Source organism: Cebus imitator, unplaced genomic scaffold (assembly GCF_001604975.1).
Source record: "Cebus imitator isolate Cc_AM_T3 unplaced genomic scaffold, Cebus_imitator-1.0 Scaffold598, whole genome shotgun sequence".
Classification (NCBI taxonomy): Eukaryota; Metazoa; Chordata; class Mammalia; order Primates; family Cebidae; genus Cebus; species Cebus imitator.
Genome location: NW_016107913.1, coordinates 973832 through 980387, shown reverse-complemented (window position 1 = coordinate 980387; position 6556 = coordinate 973832). Strand labels below are relative to the sequence as shown.

The 6556-nt window shown below is 50.4% G+C and overlaps 1 pseudogene; it reads right to left on the bottom strand.

Annotated features, from left to right (window-relative positions):
• Window positions 1–138: 138 nt before the first annotated feature.
• Window positions 139–3448, bottom strand: LOC108294721 (annotated as a pseudogene).
• Window positions 3449–6556: the final 3108 nt, after the last annotated feature.

Sequence of the window (6556 nt, the reverse complement as noted above, 5' to 3'; positions counted from 1 at the left end):
TGAAGCGGCAACTGCCGGAGGTGAGCCCATTTGGGAAAAGGCATGAGCGCGGGATGATTCGGAGGACAGGGGCAACACCAGGCTTGCATGAGTGTCGAAGGCCGTGGGGTTAAGGCTGCAGGCGCCCTCTCTATTACGTTGTGTCTGCTGTATCCACGTCCTTGGAGCTGCTCGGGTCCCTGAGATTGTGTTTCTGGGATGGGTCAGCAGTGCCAGTGAGGGGCCTGGTGGTCAGGCCAGCTCCTTCTGTGAGTCTGAGCCTGGGAGGCCCATCTTCTCCTCTGGGCCCACCAGCTGCATGACACCTCCATTCTCCGCCAGCTCCCCTAGTCCTGTCCTGGGTGTGAAGAGCAGTAAGGGGCAAGGGTAACTGGGGGAGGCGGGTGGAGGGACTGCCACAGACGGCTTGCGGGCCACAAGCGGGGGAGCCTTAGGTGACTTCTTTGGGGCCTGGGATGGCCGCTGTTCTGAGATGCTGCGGAGTTCAGCCACCAGGTTCCGCTGGAGGTCAGCCTGGTCTCGGGGGACACGGGCCGCTCCAGCTGCAGCTTCTTAGTGCCCTTGGAGAAGAGGGAGCTGGCCATCAAGGCAGGGGACTGAGGAGGCCGTGGCTCTGCCTCAGGTGGTCCACTGGGCTGGGCACCTGAGAGGCCCTCGCTGGCGGCCAGGCTGGAGGCCTGAGTCGGACGGCAGCATGGAGCCCTGAGGAGGGGGCAGGCGCCGGGCTGGCCCCCCCGACAGGGCCCTTCGTAGTGGCTTCTGGGGGGCCGACGGCCCCAGTGCTGGGGTGTGAGCCCCTGCTGGAGCACCCACGGAGCGCAGCCGCACCATCTGCAGGATCGAGGGCGCGACCAGGGGCGCACCCGTGTCCTCCATGGGAGGCCCGCCGGCCTTGCTGCTGCCCCCTGGTTCCTTCTGAGGGAGCTTGGCCACAAGCCCTGGGGCAGAACTAGCAGGAGCTGGGGCTGGCGGAGCTGGAGGAGGGTCTGGGTTCCGCAGGGCTGACTCTGCGAAGCAGTAGCTGAGGAGGAGGAAGCAGCCGGGGAGCTGACAAGCTCTGGGGAGCCTGAAGGGCCTGCAGGGTCAGGGCCGGCCACAGAGAAAAAGGCCTCCGGTGGAGGGAACTCAGCCATGGACAGGTCCTGCTCCTCAGGGGCAGGGGGTGGAGGTGGGGGTCAGCTGGGATCTTGAAGGGGCTCCTCGGCAGTCTCTGGAGCAGATGGCACGTCCAGAGCCACCTCTGGCTTCTTAAGTGGTAGGGGTGGATAAGATGGGGGTGGGGACGGTGGGGGCGACTGGTCTTTGGAGACGATGGGAGACTCCTGCAATGGGGTCAAGGATGTCTGGGGAGTGGAAGGGGACTGAGGACTTCCATCAGTGGTAGAGACAGGCGCAGTAACTGCAGCAGGGGTAGCCGGAGCAGGGGCAGCTAGGTTGGGGCTCTTGAGTTTGGAGGGAGGTGGGGAGACGGGGGCAGGCACCTTGGGGTGAGGAGGTATGACAAACCTGTCACCCAGGGGGGTCAACATCTGTGGCCCAGAGCAGTCTGAGGGGGCTGGATCAGAGGAGGAGGAACACAGAGATGTGAGAGAAGAGGACACGGAGGCCCCAGGGGAGCGAAGTGACCTGACACGTTCTGGCTTAGGGGGCTGGGCCTTGCCTGGTGAAGCAGGGGCACCTGCCAGGCCCTTGGGAGGGAGGGAGGGAGGGAGTACCACTTTGGTTAGAGTATCCACTGGAGGGTGAAAGCGTCCGTTCTGGGGAGGGTGGGGGGTGCCGGGAGCCACCCAGAGACAAGCAGGCCACCCAGCTGTTCGCTGAGTTGGATGGACAGGGTGCAGTCCCCACCCCTGCTGAGCCACTAGTGGTGGGTGGCCGAGGCAGCTGGGGCTGCTGCTTACGCTCAGGTTTTGGGGGGGGGGCAACCCTAAGGACCTGTCAGGCACTGCTAAGCCCCGCTGATGGAGGGAGTGGGTCCGGAGGGAAGAGGGTGGAGGCCGCTTCAGCTTACGTAGGGACACACTCCGACCAGACAACTGCCCACTGCTCCGAATGCTGAGTATGTCTGAGGCCTCCGCAGTGCTGCCCCCACTGGGGGAGCCCCTCCCACTGCCTCCCTGGGGAGGAGGTGCCACACTACTGCTAGCCACAGAGCCCTCCGGCTGGCCCTCAGAGCTACCCTTAGAAGAGAGGGTGGAACCATCAGACACAATGGTGTCAGAGGATTGAGAGTGGCCCCAGGTGTCACTGGAGGAGGAAGCGTGGCTGCTGCAGGGCGGTGGGCTGGAGACCGAAGAGAAGAGCTCCAGTAAGCGGACGGAGGCCGGGCTGGCTGAGTGCAGGCTGCAGCGGCCCAGGGCCACCACGTCCACTGTGGGTGGCAGCACGGCATGTGGTATCAGCTTCGGCAGGTAGGTGGCCTGGGGGGAGATGGACATGGCCAGGCTCAGGGGCTCTGCAGGCCCTGCCCCTCCTGTCAGTCCAGGCACTGCTAGGAACATGGGCCGGGTCAATGGTGGGGGCTGGGCGCCTGTGGACAGGCCAACAAAGGTGTCATCCCGGTAGACACGGTCAATGTGGCGTTGCAGCATGGCCTCTGTCTCAGCACCAGCCTCTGCTTCCACCTCCAGCGCCTGCAGGGACACCCGGGCCCCCCATCCCTGAAGTGCCTTGGGGGCGACCATCCACCGTGGGGACGCGCAGAGCATCCCGCGCACCAGGAGGCCGGGGGCGTGCCTGGTGCTTCGCGCTCATTCCACAGGCCAAGCTCCTTCTGCATATGCCCCGGGAGTCCCAGCACAGTGATCCACCGCCCGCCGCGGTCCTGACTTTCCGGATTTGGGAGATGAGTCACGGGGTCAGAAGGTGGAGCCTTTGCGCTGGATCATCTCCGAGCGGATGGAGAGCGCGTCCTCTGCTGTGGAGCTCTCAGCCAAGTAGGATGCGGCCTGGCTGCAGAAGGAGATGTTGTCTTCATCTGGCCCCATCCGGGAGGACTGGATGCTCTGGTTGTCTCCATGGTCCCAACCACCCTTATTCAGCTTCTGTTTCTCTTGGTGTTGGAGGGAGCGGAGCCCCTCCCGGGCCTGCGTGTGCAGCTCTTCCAGGTGCGGGGGCTGTCCACTGGGGAAAAAGACATTGTCCTGGTGCTCATCCACTGTAGACTCTGGCCCCTGGCTGGGCCCTACACTCAGACGTTTGTCATTCTCAGCCTTGGCAGAGCCTCGGCCTTTGCCCTTGGCCCTCCTGGCCTTGTCCTCCGCCTTCTCGGCCCGGGGTCGGCCGGTTCAGTGCCCTTGGCATCCACCGCCTTCTTCTTGCGCCTCTTGCCCAGCAGCCAGCCGAAAGCGCGGCGGAGGCCGGAGCGGGACTTCTTCCTGCGCGGGGGGCCGCCCGGGTTCCCCGGTTCCTCGGCCGCAGGTGCAGCGCGGGGCGCGCGGGCCGCCATGATCTTCTTAATTCTCTTACATCAGACAGTGCAATATACAGAGAATTATGGATGTAAAGACCATATAAACGTAGTTTACAGATGAATAACACCCATCCTTTTTAGCTGTAGGGTTTAGACAATGTGGAAGCATTGACAACTAGACTTCATTTCCATTGCTGATGAACATTACCTATACTACTCATTAACAATAAAAACATCAAAAAAAATCCCCAAAACCCATGAAAAAGTCACTTTTTTAAAAATCTGAGTTGATGTTGTAGTCTGCCAGCCAGCTCTTCCCTTCCTAAGTGGCCACTGATAATTCTGCATGAAAATATTAGAATCGGATTAGATATTTGGAGTGTAAATCAAAATAATTACACATTTGTCCACTTTGGAAAGTAATGGAGGTGAGGGGTGTGTGTGTGCAAGAGTATGCATGCACACATGCCTATGTACACACACACATGTTGTGTTTTCTTGTTTTGTGTTTTAATTTTTATTTTTACATTGTAAATTGACAAATCATAGTTGTATATATTTTGGGAGTAAAAAGCGATGTTATAATTTATGAATACAATTTAGAATAATTATATCAAGCTATCAAGCTAATTAACATCCATCACCCTAAAGACTAGTCATTTTTAATGGTGAATGCATTCGAAATTTACTCTTAGTGATTTTAAAATGTAAAATACTTTATGGTGTACAATTTTCATCAAGTTTTGCAATATATCTCAAAGAAAACAAATACCTTATTTCTTGTGTATAATTGAGGATTTGTACCCTTTGAACATCATCTATACATTCCACCCCACACCCCCAGCCTCTGCTGATGACCATTCTACTCTCTGCTTCTCTCAGTTTGATTGTTTTAGATTCCACATATAAGTGAGAACATTCAGTACCTACCTTTTTTTGGCCTGGCTTATTTCTTCTACCATAACATTTTCCAGTGTCGCTGCCAATGAAAAAATGGTTTTTTTAAAGGCATATAATTCTAATAGTCTCTTACAATCCTTTGTATTTTTGTGGGATCAGTTATAGCGTCTCCTTTGTCATTTCTAATTTTACTTATTTGAGTCTTCTTTCCTTTTTTCTTAGTCTAGCTAAACGTTTACTGGTTTTATATTTTTAAAAGAACTTAGTTTTGTTAGTTTTGTTCATCTCTTGTGTCAATTTTCTAGTTTTTATTTTATTTTATTATTTTTTTTATTTTATTTTTTTGGGGGGACGGAGTTTCGCTCTTGTTACCCAGGCTGGAGTGCAATGGCGCGATCTCGGCTCACCGCAACCTCTGCCTCCTGGGTTCAGGCAATTCTCCTGCCTCAGCCTCCTGAATAGCTGGGATTACAGGCATGCGCCACCATGCCCAGCTAATTTTTTGTATTTTTAGTAGAGACGGGGTTTCACCGTGTTGACCAGGATGGTCTCGATCTCTTGACCTCGTGATCCACCCGCCTCGGCCTCCCAAAGTGCTGGGATTACAGGCGTGAGCCACCGCGCCCGGCCTCTAGTTTTTATTTTATTTATTTTTGCTCTGATCTCTATTATCTTGTTTCCTTCTAACACTGGAAGAATTTGTTTGCTTTTTTTCTATTTTTTTGAGGCATAATATTAAGTTATTTGAGATCTTTCTTCTTTTTGATGTTGATGTTTATTGCTATAAACTTTCCTCTTAGAAATGCTTTTGCTGAATCTCGTAAGTTTTGGTATGTTTTGTTTTCATTTTTGTTTTTCTCAAGGTATTTTTACATTTCCCTTTTAATTTCTTCATTAACCTATTGGCTGTTCAAAACCATATTGCTTGATTTCCACATATTTGTACATCTTCCAGAATTCCTTCTATTGTTGATTTTTAGTATCATATCATTGTTGTCTGAAAAGGTACTTGATGTAATTCTAATTTTAAATTTGCAAAGACTTGTCTTGTGATCTAACCTGTTATCTATCCTGGAGAATGTTCTGTGTGTGCCTGAGAAGAATGTATATTCTGCTTCTGTTGGGTGAAATTTCTGTATGTGTCTATTAAGTCCATTTGGTATAAAGTGTCCTTCAAGTTCAATGTTAATTTTCTTTTTTTTTTTTTTAATTAATTACTTAATTTATGACAGTGGGAAAGTGGGATCTGGTGTTCTCTGAGCTTCTTTGATTTGTGGGCAGGTGTCTGTCACTAATTTTTAAAAGTTCTCAGTCATCTGTTTTTTCTTTTCACATTCTGGGTGAATGCAGTGTTCGTAAAAGGTGCTAGATTTGTGCAACCCTAAAAATAGGTGACTCTTGACTCACAGATCCTTGGGAGCCGCTCCTGAACAGAGTTTCTTTATCCACACACTTCACTTCCCATACACACTCTTACATAGGTGTTCTGGCCACCAGTAATCTCTGAAGGATGGAAGATGAAGAGATATAACATGACCTTTACACGAGTAGAGACTCCTCCCAAAACAGTGACTGTTCCTGAAAACTAGACCAACAGAGAAACAGGGGATATCAACATATGTAAGCACTCATTAATCATGTAATGAATGCCTTGGCTAAATGTGACACTTGAATTTCTGCTCAGGGAGAGTAGAAAATAGGCACAGAGAATATAGAGACTGGTAAAGAATACAGGCTCAAAGGTGATTGAGTTATATTAAAGGAACATCTTGATCAGGCTTTGCTTTATTTTTCTCTTGTGGAGTATGAAACTGGGTGCTGCAATTAAATATGTTTTTTGATTTATTAAGGTGTCATAGGCTGTTTCCAATTTTAGATTTTTTTGGAGTTTCTTAAATCGAAATTTGATTCAGGGTAATGAAAAAATACAATGTTAAAGTTAAGATGGAAAGTAGGTCAAAAGGCAATCATGTTAAAGAATAGGATAATTGCAGATAGGACCTTGAATACAAAAGTAATCTTAAATCATGACTATTATGTTACAATTTCCATAAAGGATGGAGATTTCTTTAGAAAGCTATAGTGAAATGGGACACTACAAATCAAATATAAATTTAAAAATGAACACATTTATTCAATACATATCCATAGGTTATAGGTTATTCTTGATTAAATGTATAAATTTTAAGAATAAAGTTTAAATTTGAAAATAAAAGACTATTTCCCATCTAAACAGACTGTTGG